The sequence below is a fragment of the Gorilla gorilla genome, chromosome 14 (assembly GCF_029281585.2).
Source record: "Gorilla gorilla gorilla isolate KB3781 chromosome 14, NHGRI_mGorGor1-v2.1_pri, whole genome shotgun sequence".
Taxonomy (NCBI): Eukaryota; Metazoa; Chordata; class Mammalia; order Primates; family Hominidae; genus Gorilla; species Gorilla gorilla.
This window is the reverse complement of record NC_073238.2, coordinates 52,429,652-52,447,955: the sequence shown is the minus strand read 5'-3', so window position 1 is coordinate 52,447,955 and position 18,304 is coordinate 52,429,652. Positions and strand designations below refer to the sequence as shown.

General features: G+C 36.6%; 1 long non-coding RNA gene across 1 annotated transcript in view; it reads left to right on the top strand.

Moving 5' to 3' along the window:
• The window catches only part of LOC129526356 (uncharacterized), a 306,307-nt gene that overhangs the window by 193,590 nt on the left and 94,413 nt on the right, over nt 1-18,304 (top strand). The gene's annotated exons all lie outside the window — the stretch shown is intronic.

Sequence of the window (18,304 nt, the reverse complement as noted above, 5' to 3'; positions counted from 1 at the left end):
ACTACTTAGAGCAGTTATTCTTTTCCAGTAGCTCACCAAATGGGTCCAGAGCTATGCATTTGGAGTTCGTGATAATGTCACCACTGGTTTTTATAAGAAATTTGTGTTGCCGCATGTTTCTTGCGGCAACACAAATTTGCTGCAAATTTGTTTTTGCGTTGATCGTGGGGCTCTCGTTCTGAAATTGTATACCGACCAGATAAGCATATCCTGAAAGAGTGGGAGGAGGGCATGCTTTTAGTTTTTGGAAGATTCATTGATTTCTCAGCAAGAGAGATAGTGCCTTCAGCAATAGCCATGGAGAAACTATGCTGCGAGTATTCACAGTTCTTCGCCATAGCACCTCCCCAATTCCCATTCCTTGGATTTTCTTTTTTGCTTTTATTTTACCTATTGCTACTAAAAAAAGCTTTAGATCATAGGCAATAAACATACCTTTCACAACTGAATTTGTATTATATTTGATATACATGACTATTAAATATATATGTTTAGTGAAATGCTTTATGAGAAAATACAAATTAAAATCTCAGATATAAGAGGCTGGTCAGTCATTGTATACATACATACGTGTGTGCACACACACATGTTAAGAAGATATTATTTAAAGCTAGAAAATTGCTTAAGAGATTTTAATCAGTGACAAATACCATGAAGATATCCTTTTTCACTTCATCATCAATGTATATTAGAAAACATGCATAATAAAGGCCAGCCAGTATAACTCATTGATCTTGTATCCCCAACAAAGGCTAACAGATGCTTGCAAGTTCAATAATCTGTGTGGTCATTTTCACTTAAGGTGCTTGCTGTAAATATAATTATCAATCCGTCTATATCTATCTATCTATCTATCTATCTATCTATCTATCTATCTATCTATCTACAGAATTGTGCACTTTAGCATATCTCAAAATATGCTGGTGACAACTTCAAGAGTTTATTTTGCTTCTCAGACAGTTGTCCTATAAATAATGGTGCAATCTGCTGTAGTGTAATCTATATTATTGGCAGAATTCTTCATGTTTGTGCATCAAGTATCAGCAAAAATACATTCCACATTTTCATATTGAGTAAAACATTAATCTTTGAATCTCTTAGGATGCACTTTATAAATATAAGCAGAAATAAAAAAGAAATATTCACAGGTTTTACATATAGACAAAATGGGGCTCACTAGTACTTCAAAATTAAAAGCACTAGATCATAGACTTAAAGACATATGGCACCATTATTTAGTCCTTGTCAAAATTTTCTATAAAATTATTGTAGAAGTAATATATATTCTGTGACAACAACTGTGAGTTTTGCCTTAACAACCTTCTTTTTATTGTTTTGACAAAATTTGCCATTGCTTTAATTTGTCTTTATTTGCGTAAGTCTCTAAGCCCACCCTTTTTAAAATTATAGATGTCAAAACCTCTTTAGTTTTAAATAATAAAAAAATGCATATTGAATTTGGTGTTATTTTTGGTTATTAATTCCATAAGTTACAGGGAAAAAGGCAGAGGTAAAATGTATTTTAAAACTAAAATATGAAATACAAGTTAGAATAGTTGGTGAATTTTAGGAAGCAAAGGCCCAGTACATAAGCATTTTATTCTAATTGTATTGTGTAGAATTTTTAATCAATAATGGGGATAATTACTCCAAATGGAGCTATATGTGCTATCCAAGGTAGTTAATATTTTACTATTTTGTATTTTTTCTTTTTTTATTATACTTTAAGTTTGTATTTTTTTAATTAATAAGAATTAATGTTTACCACCACCAAAACACACACACACACACACACACACATACACACATACACACACACACCATATAGATAAATCCAAAACAGTCAGTCCAACTCTTTTTCCCTAATGCTCAATTCCATGGATTCCCAGGAGTCCATGGAATTTAATTTAATACATCAATCATACAATTTGCAAAGATCAAATCAGTGTAATTGGGATATTCATCACCTTAAATGTTTATATTTTCTTTATGCTAGAAACATCAGAATTGTTCTCTTCTATTTTGAAATATGCTATAGATTTTTATAAACTATAGCCATCCTACTGATCTATTAAGCTCTGGATTTTATTTCTTCTATCAAACTGTATATTCATAATATTTTTATATTAATTGACCCCATTTCATTTCTTCCTCTTATTTTTAAACTCATATTGTTTTATATTAATTAATGAATTTATTATCCTCTAAAAATTTTTTGAGATGTAATTTTTATCTTCATTTTCTAGATTAAAAATTTGATATTTGGAGTAATTAAATATTTTTTCAAGTCATGCAGCTAGTAAGTAGCAAACTAAGATCAAATTCTGACATATTGTTCCAAAAACCCCTTATCTTCCATTATGTTATATTCTCTGAACGATACTCTCATTCACTCTAGAAGAAGCAACTATCCATGCCAAGTAGTTTGCAGAGAGAACGAACATTGTTCTCACTCCCAAGTTAGCTGGTAATTGATGTCTGAAATTCCTTTATCAGAGAAATCATATATTTTTTAAAGATGTGGGCCTTGCTATGTTCTTCAGCCTGATTGGATTTTTTAACCTCTTGAAGGCAGGATTTATGTGATATTATTATAAAATCATCTATTATTATAAAATCATAAGAAACAGTACTGCCTGCCTGATAGTTGGCCAAATAACGTATGCTGAAACAATTACTTCTTGAAAATGCTTCATATGCAAATGTGCAAAAGGTAGCATATAGGCTTAAATGACCAACTAATCAACAATTCCTATCTGACCCTTTCCTAAAGGTAGAGATAAGAACGAGTTGCAGAAGGGTGATGGTTGTGATATTGAAGCCCCTTACAGGAAGAGAAAGGATGAAGAATCGAAGACATCACAGAGAAACTTGGCCTCATTTTCACATTTCCAATAGACCCTGATTAAAAAATTGGCTAAAGACTAGACTTAAAATACAGCTAGCAGCTGGTCATCATCACCGCAAAATAAACTTATTTGGAAAGACACATGCTGAAACACAGCAATCAATTACTTTGCATTTAGGAGTAAATTACAATCATTAGGACTAGTAATTTTTAACATGTGGAGTACTAAGGATGTTGAGTTTTACCCCCCACTACGGAGAGAAGGGATGTTATTAAAATAATAAATTTGCCAATTATTGTTCTTATCTATATGGGGGTCTATCAGTGAGGTGTTTAGAATTCAAAACAATGCTCATAATACTAAAGTTTCTCCCTGGCCATTGGTAGCCAATTCTACCTATCCAAATGCACAATCGCTAAGGAGGTGTCACTCTTCAACTCTAAGTGTAAGCTCACAGATAAAGCACCAAAGCAAGGCTTTTCCACTTTGTCAAAAAAGTTTCTCTAAGGTGTGTATAAGTGCTGTTTTAAAATGCTATATATTTTCACCTTTTTTGTGTGAGTAGTTCTTTGTCATTTTTAGGGTTAACATAAGGAATTCTATAAAAAGGACTCACTTGGTACTAGAAGCACTCACGTATTAGGGTTCTCTAGAGTGACAGGAAAAATAGGATATATAGATATGTATATCCTATATTACGTATATATATATATATATATCCTATATTACATATGTGTGTGTGTATATATATATATATATATATATATGGAGTTTATTAGGTGTTATTAACTCATGTGATCACAAGGTCCAACAATAGGCTGTCTACAAGCTGAGGAGCCAGAAAGCCAGTCTGAGTCCCAAAGCTGAACAACCTGGAGTCCTGTGTTGGAGGGCAGGAAGCATCCAGTGCTGGAGAAAGATGTAGGCTAGGAGGCTAGGCCAGTCTCACCTTTTCATGTTTTTCTGCCTGTTTTATATACTGGCCATGCTGGCAACTGATTAGATGGTGCCCACCCAGATTAAGGGTGAGTCTGCCTTTCCCAGCCCACTGACTCAAATGTTAATCTCCTTTGGAAACACCCTCACAGATATACCCAGGATCAATACTTTGCATCCTTCAATCCAATCAAGTTGACAGTATTAACCATCACAACCCACATTTGAAAAGAAATAAATCAATATTTTGAAAGGCAAAAAAGAGTGGGCAGATACGTAAGAAAAAAGTAGGGGGTTTAAATAAAAAAGGAAGAAAAAATTTAGAAGTGATTAGAAGTGATGAGAGGCAAGGATGGAGGAGGAAAAAAGAATCATATTGAAAATTGTAAGTAAATGGAAAAGGAAAATTATTAGTCTAAGAGATGGCTGTGAAATTTTGCCACCAATTGCTTCAAATGTCACTTAGTAGCACTAAAGCACTTGGAAATGTTCAAGTTGCTGTAGGGGCAAATGAGATACATCTGAGTAAACAAAGTAAATTGATAAAAGAAAAGCTTGTCCTGTAATCCCAGCACTTTGAGAGGCCAAGGTGGGCAGATCAAGAGGTCAAGAGATTGAGACCAGCCTGACCAACATGGTGAAACCCCATCTCTACTAAAAATACAAAAATTAGTTGGGTGTTGTGGCATATGCCTATAATCCCAGCTACTCAGGAGGATGAGGCAGGAGAATCACTTGAACTCTGGGAGCACAGGTTGCAGTGAGCCAAGATCGTGCCATTACATTCCAGCTTGGGCAACAGAGTGGACATCATCTCAAAAATAAATAAATAAACAAACAAAAATTAAAAGCTTGTTTGTGTAAGTTTGGCATCTGCATGATTCTGCAGCTGTTTTTTTTTTTTTTTGTCTTGTTCACAGTGACGGTAACACTTCAGCAGTTACTTGCTGAAGCCTAGCTTCACTAGGCAAGATCATGACAGATGATGAAGTACAGAAAAGTATTCACAAAGCAATTTATATTGAAGAACGTTTAGGCAGTTATATGTTGCAAAGAGCGAAAAAAAACAAGATTAAGGACAAAGTAAAACTGAGTGGTAAAGCTAAGCTGAATAAATTGCATGTGGCATATTGGAGATTTTGTTATATTTGGGTCCACACAGGTGTATGGAAGGTGACAATGTGCCAGCCAAAGAAGAATGCTCAATGAGCACCATCCAGCCGGAGCAAGGATGTGGCAGGCTCTGGGTACAGACAGATGGAAGTCTCTGGCAAGCTCTTCTTTATATTTTTCTCACTCCGTGGATAAATACAGGCACTCACAGATATCATTGTAAATTTCAGTTGCTATTTCTAGGGAGCCCAATGTTGTGTGCAGTATTGTAAGGAGAATGGTGGCTCTTGTGTGAAGATTTACCTCACTGCATTGTCATCCTCTGATGATACCCCCAGGAAATACATCCCAGAGTTCAAGGAACAGAAAGACACACTGACCAAGTAGAGATTTTCAAATAACATAGACTAGTAACTCAATTAAAACACACAGTGGAGGGTCAAGGGAAAAAATAAAGGTAAAATAACCCACTTAGGGTAGATTACAAGGAAGACAGAAAAGACATACTGAGTCCCTAGATATGTTCTATCAGAGAGACACGGTTAGAAGTACACCTGGCCAAGCCGTAGTTCATCATTTAACCTGAAGAGCAGCTGTAGATTTTATTTATGTCTCTTGGGAAACCACAGGTAGGGTCAGAAGGGTTTCACAAATGGTTGGTCAATTTAAGAACTCGCAGATATTGTGTGCCTTCATAAGCCTCATGAATTTGTTATGTAACAGGAGTATTATATGCCGCAGGTATATGCAGTGTATTATGAATATTAAGTGCCACTTGATCTTTCTGTCTTTATGTGTGGTGCATACCTGTTTTACTTACGTTATCTATTCCTAACCCATAATATAGTTTACTGATTTACTTAATATTTTCATGAATTCTGTCTATGCCTCACAAGCTACTTGTTTCCACATCTAATTTATCATCATTTGTCTCTTTTTCCTATTTCCCATAGCAGAATTGAATCATCTTAAATAATAAAGGAAATTCACATTACATTAAAAGTGAGAGAGGACTTGCTAGGGAGAAGGGAAATGTAAAAGCTGGGAGAATTGGGTCAGTGATAGTTGAGACGACGTTATAATTTAACATAGTTGTAGTGAATGTTGGGAGATAATGAAAAAAGATAACACAGATAGTGAGTCCACGTCTGTTTTACAAGGTTGATGATTAGTGCTTTCTTTCTTATTAGAAACAGGAGTGTCTGCTACAAACAGGAATGCCTGCTACCCTGTTTCTACCTTAGAATATGGGACACACTCTTAAAAGGTCCAGAGTGAGATAACTATCTTCTGTCTTTAGGTCTAATTACCACCTTTTCCTTAAGCATTGCCTCCCTTATGAACAGCCTCTTCACAGCGTGTTGGATGGAGAAGATATTCACTCCTCAGGATAGACTCCATTTTCTACTCAAAGTCCCAGCAACACAATTACCACAAGGCAAGTAAATCTTCCCATTCTGATTAAATGATACTTATATAAGGATGCATCTTAAAACAAGGTGAATATACAATGAAATTTCTATTCTTTAAAGCTATCTCTCCTCTAGTGGGAGATGAATTTATATTTGTGTGATGTTTCCTGCAGCTCCCGTTGTCGCAGTCCCCATTTCTCATTCCCTATCTTTTCTGTCTGTTCATCTGCCACACACCACTTTCCGACAAAGACACAGTGTTCCAGGAAATTAAAATATGTTTTACTAAGAAAGAACAAAGTCAGTATAGATGTAATGGAGCCTATCTACACACAAATCAATTTGCTTTACACAATAGAAAATTATTTTTTAAGTCTTAAAACATCCAAATTCATGCTGGGAAAACTGGCTAGCAATAAGCAGAAGACTGAAACTGGACCCCTATCTCTCACAAAAAAATAACTCAAGATGAATTAAAGACTTAAATATAAGACCTCAAACTATAAAAATCCTGGAAAAAAACCTAAGAAATACTCTTCTGGACATTGGCCTAGAATTTATGACTAAGACCTCAAAAGCAAAAGCAACGAAATGAAAAATTGACAATTGGTACCTAATTAAACTATAGAAATTTTGCACAGCCATAATAAACTATCAAAACTGTAAACAGCCTACAAAATGGAAGAAAATATTTGTAAACTATGCATCCAACAGAAGACTAATATCCAGAATCTATAAGCAACTTAAACAAATCAACAAGAAAAAAAACAAATGACCCTATTAAAATGTGGACAAAGGACATGAACAGACTTCTCAGAAGAAGACATACATGTGGCCAACAAACATGAAAAGAGAAATGCTTAACACCACTAACTGTCAGAGAAATGCAGACTGAAGCCACAATGAGATATCATCTCACACCAGTCAGAATGACTATTAAAAAGTCATAAAATAACATGTTGGTGAGGACTCAGAGAAATGGGAACACTGACACACTGTTGGTGGGAATGTAAATTAGTTCAGCCCCTATGGAAAGGAGCTTGGAGATTCCTCAAATAACAACAAAAATAAGACTACCATTCGACCCAGCAATCCCACTACTGGGTATCTACCAAAAGGAAAAAAAAAATGTTCTACCAAAAAGATACCTGTACTCATTTGTATTTTGGTATTGTTAACGATTGACAATACCAAAATCAACCTGGATGCCCATCAATGTGGATTGGATAAAGAAAATATGGTACATATAAACAAGGAAATATTACACAGCCATGAAAACAAATGAGATTACGTCCTTTGCAGCAACGTTGATACAGCTGCAGGTCATTATCCTAAGTGAATTAACACAGAAACAGAAAATCAAATACCACATGTTCTCACTTATAAGTGGAAGCTAAACAATGATTACACACACATAAGGATGGAAACAGTAGACACTGGGGACTCCAAGGAAGGGGAGACTGGGAGCAAGGGCTGAAAAACTGCCCAAGGGTACTGTGTTTGCTATTTGGGTGATGGGTTTGATGGAATCCCAAATATCAGCATTACACATTGCATCCATATTGACAAACCTGCACAAGTACCCTTGAATCTAAAATTTAATGAACAAAATAAAAGTTTTAACCTGAAAAAAATACTGGATTCAGACTACAAAATGATGTGCTAATGTGACAACATAAATGTAAAACTAAAGTATTCTGCTACTTCACAAAATCAAATTTTAATTTAAATGTGAATTGAATTTTCCACCATGAGCAAAGTCGTAAAAAAACCTCAAGATAGGAAGATAATGATTTCACAAATCTTATTTCTTAAATTGTTTGGTATTGCTGCCTGTAGCTGCCACCTCTCTTCTTGTATAGATCCTTGAGATCTTAAGTACCCCTTGAGCCAAGATGTAGCTCATTTACTGTGTTGCTGAAGTTTTGATGGTTGTATAAAATACTCCATATGATGCTTTTCTAACACTGGAGACTGGGCAGAAGAACTATTTGGAGGTTCAAACCTGGCTAAGCAAGATTTTAAGAATAAACTAAGACTTGCAGAGTATTTGTTTTTTAATAATAACTATGATTTATTGGACAGCTACTCTAAGTGCTAGACATTGTCTCAAGCTCTTTAAATGTATAATATCTGTATTATTACTGGTTTTATACAAACAAAGAATCTGAGGATTGGAAAAGATGTGGTACTGTACAGAGTCATTCAGCAGGCATCAAGATTTAGACTCAGGTTTATCTGATTCAAAGATAGTTTTCTTTCCACTGGATCATTATGCATCAATAGGCAGAAGGGAGTCTTTGAATGTTTTGGAACATAAAAATGGAATAAACAGAAAGGTGCTTCAGTTAGATATGTGGGGTGACCCTCAGGGACATTATTTAAGATAGGGCTCCTGTTAAGAGGAAATGGCAAAAATAACAGAAGTTTGAACAAAGCTTATAGCAGTGGAATAGGAAAGTAATTGGAGTGTAGTAAAAGCAATTCTGTGAAAAAAATGCATGAAAAACTTTTATCCTCCTATGTATCCCCTGAATCTAGCACAGTGCCTGCCTTTCTGTAGGGGTTCAACATTTGCTCACTGAACAAAAGGAAATCCATGGATGAGCTATTGGTCACCAAGGAAAAGCAGCAGGTACTCTCAAGCAATGGGATCATGAATGGGATAACTTTTTAAAACAAGGACCTAACTCAAACGAATTGGAAAGGAAATGATGACAGGCATTCAGAGATGAAGGTGTTGGAAAATAATAACTGTGGCTATAATAAGGGGAACAGTTGTATAAATGTGAGAAATAAATGGAAAATGAATGATTGCCACATAGCCATCTTTTCCCATTAGCACAAACATAGCCCAAAGTATCTTATTCAACTACTCATGTAACACCTGACTACTCATATTACACAATAATCAAAACGTGTTTAAAGGAGTATTTTATAGTTTATAAGGCACATTCATGAAAGGTTAATTATGTAAAAATTGAGACAAAATTTTTAAAGATAGCTAGAGCAGATGAAGAAGGCAATTTTAGTGCCATTTTATAGATGAAATATAGGAGGATGAATGATAATTTCAAAACACAGCTGGCTCACAGGTAGTACCAGAACTTTTTATTATTTTTTATAATCTATACTATTTAATTATATTAGCAGTCATACATTTTGTACAATAAAATTCACTAATTTGAAGAGTCCAATTCGGTGAATTTTGACAAATATATTGTGACAGTGTAACCACAACCACAAATAAATCATAGAATATTTCCATCACCATGAAAAGCTCCCTTATGTCCATTTGTGGTCAATCTGCTGCACCTATCCTTATGACGGCAGTGGCTGCTCCGGAGAGATTGTCGCTGCCATCATGCTGGCTACACCAGGGAGGCACAGCTGGGGCTGCACACTCTGTGGAGCCAGTGGGAGCCCCATCCCTGCCATGTTGGGGTGGGAGCTCCCCAGGAGCAGTTGCAGCTGCCCAAACTGCAGCTGCAGACCCAGGCCTCCCACTCCATGGAGTAGGTAGAAGCCTAAAACTAATTCATAGTTTTAAGTTTAAGTTGTAGATCTATGATTCTTTTAGCACAAATTTTTGTTTATGTTGTGAAATAAGTGATAGTATTTATTTTTTCACATGTAAAAATTTTCCCACAGAATTTGTCAAAGACTATTCTGTCTTCTTTTAATTACCTGGACAACTTAGTGAAAATCAGTTGACCACATAAGTAAAAAATCTCTTTCTAAACTCTGTTTTATTCTATTTACCTAAAGTTAATCTGTATGCCAATACCACATCATGTTGCTTAATGTAGTTTCATAATTACTCTTATAGGTACAGTAAACTGGCCAGGTGTGGTGGTTCATGTCTGTAATCCCAGCACTTAGGGAGGCCAAGGTGGGTGGATCACTTGAGGCCAGGAGTTCAAGATCAGCCTGGCCAACATGGTGAAACCTCATCTCTACTAAAAATACAAAAATTTTCTAGGTGTGGTGGCACATGCCTGTAGTCCCAGCTACTTGGGAGGGTGAGGCACAAGAATCGCTTGAACCCAGGAGGCAGATGTGCAGTGAACTGAGATAGCACCACAGTACTTGGCAACAGAGCGAGACTCCATCTAAAATACAGTAAATGCTTCAATTTTTGTTTTTACCTTTTTATTTTATTTCATTTTGGCAACTCTTTGTCATTCCCATTTTCACCTAAGTTTTAAAACAATATAGTTAATTTCTTCAAAAGTATCTCTGCTGTTTTTATTTAAATTTCATAAATCCACAGATTACTCTGGACAAATTGACATGTTGATAATATTGAGTCTTCTACTAATGAACATAGTATATATTTAGTTTATATTTTATTTGTCTCATATGGTTTGGTTGTGTCCCCACCCAAATCTCATCTTGAATTCCCACATGTTGTGGGAGGAACCTGGTGGGAGGTAATTGAATCATGGGGGCAGGTCTTTCACAGGCTCTTCTCATAATAGTGGATAAGTCTTATGAGATCCAATGGTGTTAAAAATGGGAGATTCCCTGCACAAGCTTTCTCTTTGCCTGCTGCCATCCATGTAAGATGTGACTTGTTCCTCCTTGCCTTCTGCCATGACTATAAGGCCTCCCAAGCCACATGGAACTGTAATCCATTAAACCGTTTTTCTGTATAAATTACCCAGTCTGGTATACTTTCATGAAGCTTTATCAGCAGCATGAAAACGGACTAATGCAGTAAGTTGGTACCAGTTGAGTGAGGCACTGCTGAAAAGATACCCAAAAATGTGGAAGCGACTTTGAAACTGGGTAACAGGCAGAGGTTAGAACAGTTTGGAGGGCTCAGAAGAAGACATGAAAATGTGGTAAAATTTGGAACTTCCTAGACACTTATTGAATGGCTTTGCACAAAATGTTGATAGTGATATAGACAATAACATTAAGGTTGAGGTGGTCTCAGACAGAAGTGAGAAACTTGTTGGGAATTGGAGCAAAGGTGACTCATGTTATATTTTAGCAAAGAAACTGGAAGCATTTTGCCCCTGACCTAGAGATCTGTGGAACATTGAACTTGAGAGAGATGATTTAGGATATCTGGTGGAAGAAATTTCTAAGCAGCAAAGCATTCAAGAGGTGACTTGAGTGCTGTTAAAGGCATTCAGTTTTAAAAGAAAAACAGAGCATACAAACTTGAAAAATTTGCAGCCTGACAATGCGATAAAAAAAGAAATCCCATTTTCTGAGGAGAAATTCAAGCTGGCTGCAGAAATTTGCATAAGTAATGAGGAGCCAAATGTTAATCACCAAGACATTGAGGAAAATGTCTCCAGGGAATGTCAGAGGCCTTTGTAGCAGCCCCTCCCATCACAGGCCTTGAGGTTTAGGAGGAAAAAGTGGTTTCATGTGCTGGGCCCAGGGTCTCTCTGCTGTGTACAGTTTAGGGACTTGGTGCCCTGCATCCCAGCTGCTCCAGCCATGACTAAAAGGGGGGAAGGTACAGATTGGGCTGTTGCTTCAGAGGGTGCAAGCCCCAAGCCTTGGCAGCTTCCACATGGTGTTGAGCCTTTGAGTACGCAGAAGTCAAGAATTGAGGTTTGGGAACCTCTTCCTAGATTTCAGAGGATGTATGGAAATGCCTGGATGTCCAGGCAGAAGTTTACTGTAGGGGTGGGGTCCTCCATGGAGAACATCTGCTAGGGCAGTGTAGAAGGGAAATGTGGGGTGGGAGCCCCCACAGAGAGTCTGTACTGGGGCCACCGAGTGGAGCTGTGAGAAGAAGTCCACCATCCTACAGACCCCAGAATGGTAGATCCACTGACAGTTTGCACTGTGCACCTGGAAAAGCTGCAGACACTCAATGCCAGCCCGTGAAAGCAGCCAGGAGGGAGACTGTACCCTGCAAAACCACAGGGTGGGGAGCTGCCCAAGACCATGGGAACCCACCTCTTGCATCAGCATGATCTGGATGTGAGACATGGAGTCAAAGGATATCATTTTGGAGCTTTAAGATTTGACTGCCTTGCTCGATTTTGGACTTGCATGGGGCCTGTAGCCACTTTGTTTAGGCCAATTTCTCCCATTTGAAAAGGCTGCATTTACCCAATGCAAGTACTTCCATTGTCTCTAGAAAGTAACTAATTTGCTTTTTATTGTACAGGCTCATAGGAAGAAGGGTCTTGCCTTGTCTCAGATGAGACTCAGGACTGGGGACTTTTTAGTTAATCCTGAAAGGAGTTAAGAATTTGGGGGACTGTTGGGAAGGCATGATTGGTTTTGAAATGTGAGGACATGAGATTTGGGAGGAGACAGGGGCAGAATGATATGGTTTGGCTGTGTCTCCACCGAAATCTCATCTTGAATTCCCATGTGTTATTGGAGGAACCTGATGGGAAGTAATTGAATCATGGGGGTTGGTCTTTCCAATGCTGTTCTTGTGATAGTGAATAAGTCTCATGTGATCTAATGGTTTTATAAGGGGGAGTTTCCCTGCAAAAGTTCTCTATTTGCCTGCTGCCATCCATGTAAGAAGTGCCTTTGCTCCTCCTTGCCTTTCACCATGATTGTGAGGCCTCCCCAGACACGTGGAACTGTAAGTCCATTAAACCCTTTTTCCTGTATAAATTACCCAGTCTCAGGCATGTCTCTATTTTTTTATTTTTATGTATTTATTTACTTTGAGACAGAGTTTCACTCTTGTAGCCCAGGCTGGAGAACAATGGCATGATCTTGGCTCATTGCAACCACCGCCTCCCAGGTTCAAGCAATTCTGCCTCTGCCTCCCAAGTAGCTGGGACCACATGTGCCCACCACCACACCTGGCTAATTTTTGTATTTTTATTAGAGATGGGATTTCACCATGTTGGCCAGGGTGGTTTTGAACTCCTGACCTCAGGTGATAGATTCACCTTGGCCTCCCAAACTGCTGGGATTATAGGCATGAACCACCACACCTGGCCTTGGGTATGTCTTTATCAGCAGCATGAAAACAGACTAATACTTTGTCCAAGTGAAACTTTATAGTTTTTGCTGTACAGATCTTGAATATACTGTTTGAAAATTATTCCTGTGTTATGATTTTAATGAAAATTTTCCTGTGTTATGATCTTTGTTCCTGTGTTATGATTTTAACAATGTGGCTACAGGCCCCATGCAAATCCAAAATTCAATAGGGCAGTCAAATCTTAAAGCTCCAAAATGATATTCTTTGACTGCATGTTTCACATCCAGATCACACTAATTCAAAAACTTCAGTTTCAAAATATTGATTGCTGGTATATAGGAATACAGTAAATTTTTAAAAATATCCATTATATCCTACTGCTTTTCTAAGTTCATACATCAAATTTAGCAGTTTGTTTTGGTTTTATTGTTTTAATATTTTAAAAATAGACTTTATTTTTTAAAACAGTTTTAGGTTTACTGAAAAATTGTAGAGAAAGTACAGTCCCCATTTACCCCTTTTTACTTAACACATACACACAGTTTCTTCTAGTATTGCAATCTTGCATTGCTGCAGTACATTCACTTCCATTGTTGAACCAATACTGAAACATTATCATTAACTCAATTCCACGGTTTATGTTACAATTTCTTTGTGTTGTATAGTTCTATGGATTTTTCACACATGACAATATTATCATGCAGAATAGTTTCACTTTCCTAAAAATTCCCTGCTCCCCTATTCATTCTTCCTTCTCTCTCATCAATCACTGGCAATCACTAATCTTTTTACTGTCTATGGTTTTGCCTTTTCCAAAATGTCATATAGTTGGAATGATATGGTGTGTAGCCTTTTCAGATTGGTTTCTTTCACTTAGCAGTATGCATTTAAGGTTTCTCTACATCTTTTCATGCCTTTATAGCTCATTGCCTTTTAGTGCTGTGTACATCCCTGTCTGGATGTACTACAGTTTATTCATCTATTCACCAAGGACTTCTTGGTTGCTTCCAAGTTTGGTAACTATGAATAAAGTTGCTATAAACATCCGTGTGCAGATTTTTATGTGGACATAAATTTCCAACACATTTTGATAAATACCAAGAAGCATGATTGCTGGATCACATAAAAATATGTTTAGTTTTGTCATAAACTGCCAAACTGTCTTCCACAGCAGCTGTACCATTTTGCATTCCCACCAGCAATGAGTGAGAGTTCCCGTTTCCCCACATCTTTACCAGCATTTGGTGTTGTCTAGGTGCTGTTGACTGAATTGTGCTCCCCTAAGATTCATGTGTTGACGTTCTAACAACCAGTACCTCAGAATCTGACTGTTTTTGGAGGCAGGGTCTTTAAAAAGGTAATTAGAATAAAATGAGGTAATTAGAGTGGGCTATAATTCAATATGGTGTCCTTATAAGGAGAGAAGATCAGAATACAGACACAGAAGGAATACTGTGAGAAGGCACAACGAGAAGGTAAACATCTATAAGCCAAAGAGAGAAGCCTCAAAAGGAAATAACCCTGCTGACACCTTATCTTGGACATCTAGTCTTCAGAAGTATGAGAAAATAAATTTCTTGTTTTTGAGCCATCCATACTTTGTTATGGCAGCCCTAGCAAACTAACACACAGGGTTTTGAGTTTTAGCCATTATAATAGGTGTTTAGTGGTATCTCATTGTTGTTTTAATTTGCAATTCCCTAATGATATATAATATTGAGTATCTTTTTATATGTTTGTCATCAGTGTATCTTCTTTGGTGAGGTGTCTGTTCAGATCTTTTGTCTATTTTTTAATTGAGTTGCTTATTTGTTTACTGTTGAGTTTCAGGAGTTATTTGTATATGTTTGATACATGGTCTTTATCAGATATATGCATATTTTCCCCCCAGTCTGTGAATTTTCCATTAAAGCAATGTTTTTCTGAGCATTCTAGCCAGGGCTCCTTGCATAATGTGGTCTGTCTACTCTGGCTGGTAGGAATTCAACTTACTTCAATCTTATTTGAGCTCTAATTAATTATCCAGTTTTCTGCTTGTTGTTGATTATTTCCTATATCCTGTGAAATTTTATCCCACATATGTGCATCTCAGCATTCAGCCAAAGAATTGTTGGAATGAATAACTGCAGAAAGCTAGAGCTCTCTCTTACTGTGGAATGGCTCCCTCCTCTCGGGTGCACTGTCACACGAATTCTAGCTGCCACATTTTACCTGGACTGCCATTTTTGTCTCTTCAACTCAGTGCAACCACAGTCTTTGTTTGAGGTCTGCTTTCCTATATTGAAACCTAAAAACTGAACTCACAGAGCTCATTTTTCTTGTTTTTCTTCCTTCAGAGTCTACAGCACTGCATGGTGTGTTTTCCAACATCTGAAAAATATTTCTTTTCACATGTATCTTGTCCATGTTTTTGATGTTTATAGTGGGAGTGAGATCTCATGTAACCTTTCATAGGTCATAATGGAAATCCCATCTAGTCATTTTGAGATACTTTCAATGCTAAAGGAGCAACCTGTTTGTCAATTTCTTTATAGGCATACAACCTTTTATTTTGACCTCAATTTTTGTACATCTTAAAAATTGATATTACCTTGAGATAAGTTAAATAGCATCAATCCTCTTTTACACTTTCAGAAACAAACATTTTAGAAATAAAAAAGATAATATTCACTTCTTTCAGACTTTTACATAATTATAAATCCAAAAATAGTGTGAGTTTCACACAGGAAGAACCAAGATATAATATTTTAGAGTGTCAGACTTTGCCATGGTGGTGCATCCAGTACAAATTGTCTGTTAAATAATCATGAAAGGAGAGAGGGAGAGAGTAAGGAGAGAGGGAGAGAGAGAGAGAAGGAAAGACAGAGAGGGAGGCTGGGAGGGAGGGAGACAGAGAGAAAGAGAGAGAGAGAGAGGAAGAGAGAGATTTAAAAAGAACAAAATTGCAAGAACACTGTAATCCAAACATCACTAAAGAACATATAATAATATATAAGGGAACAATATACTATCTGTGCTATGGGCAACATTTATGGAAAACAAATGAGAAATGGGGATTGAAAGAGAATCCATTAAATAACCATTGTATTAATTTAATTTCTGAGCCAATTAATGAATATAAATAAAATAGAAGATATGTGGAAATATAATTACATTTTCATTACTCAGGAAGTGCCAAATTAAGCCAGTTCTTTTATTTGCAGGCAAATGGATTTCCTCATATAGAAACCGAAAAGTATATAGACCTATTCTCCAAATCATTGGTAGAGTTGGACCACTGTATGACAACCTGTCTTTACAAACAAATGGCTTAAAAGGAGTGGGGCAGAAAGTGTACTCTTTTCAGTACACCCCACTCCCATGAGTGATCAGACTCAAAGAAGCTTGGCTACACATGTAAGTTTCTCCTTATAAGTTCTCAGTCCATCTCTAGGGGAGAAGAAATGCTGAAGAACACTCAGTGCCTGTATATTGATGACAATAATGGTACTCCTCGAAATAATGGAAATGTCAGAAGCATTTGTGATAGGTGTTTCACCCTTTTCTAAGTACAACATGGATTTGCTTTTTCTGATTGCAAGACTTCCCCTGTAATGTCAAATGATAGCAATGTTTGACTATGTATATGTTTAACTATGTGTACGTTTAACTATGTTGAAGGACAAAAGCTCAGTGTCTACAGAGCAGGCTACATGGAATGGAATTGTTTAAAGAGGATAGGAAATTGTTTAAAGATTGTGAAAAGATGCCCACTTGGGAATTCGGTTCATATTTATTCTCTCGAGCACTGTGGAGAGATAGAACATGGAGACACGGATGCTTGAGATGCCAATTAGCAGGCTATGGTAGCAATCTCAGTTACCTACATGGAGGAGGTGGTGGTGTATTTGAGACACATACAACTGGATATGTCACTGTGGAGGTGGGAGGGACTTCTTTCATCTAAATTTTAATGAAATTGCTATGTTCCAAACCACATCACAAATTAACTGAAAAGTTTAAATCCTGCCCACGGATTTCACCTGAGTCTCTGTTTAGCATGAGTAAAAAGGAGCCTTACCACTCCTTACCCTATACTGCCTATTTGTTCATTATTTAATTTTCTGTTTCATATAATTCTGCATCATCTCTATAATGTTAACATTTAATCCCGAACATAATCCAACACATGTCATGTCATTGAAAATAATATCATGACCCTGGTACACAGTATTTAAAACCATTATGACCTTCAGGTAAACAAAACAGGAATTTAACATCATTATTCTGTTTTTTGTTGTTTAAATTATATTAAAATTGTGTGCATTTATTTTCTTAGAACACTCCATAGACCTATTTTCATAGGAACACATAATTAAGTCCTTTCTTGTTATGTGGAAAATTCCTTAGTCATTGTCAGAGAAAGAAATAATTCACCAAGAAATCACGAAACTAACAGACTATTTTATCATTTTAGAGAGAAAATATCACATCATTAGTTTGAATGGTGAGTAATGGTGGGAGGTATAGTTAAGAAAGTGTTCTCTTTATCATAGTTCACTCCAATTCTGACTGCATATACCCTTTCAAGTTTCTAATCATAGTTGATCTTTGTTTGTTTTTTAGGGAAAAAAAATGTAGAGAAATGGTGAGGAATTGCATTGTTAGAGTCTGTATAAAAAAAATGTCTCAAGAGAAGAAAATCTGATATTATCTAAAGAAAGCTCTGTGACTTTGGGGGATTCTTTGATGATTATACATTTAGAAAGAAGAAAAAAAAAGGAGAAGGCGCTCACACATAAATACAAATTTAAGAGTTGCATGAACCTGTAACAGTGCCAAGAAGGCTAATAAAAAATAATCTGAGCCTTGGAAAATATGTGAGGAACAATAAAAAGAACACTTTTACTAGGTTCAAAAACAGGAAGAGGAACAAGGAAGAGAGAGTTCCATTCCTTGCAACAGATGGTATAATGTTAACAGAACAACTTAACTGCTGTTTTGCTTTTGTCCTATTCATGCAGGGAGTTTGTCTCACTGAAACTGTTAAAGGAAGATAAGATGCTGTTTAACTCCCAATGTAGCTGAGGAAG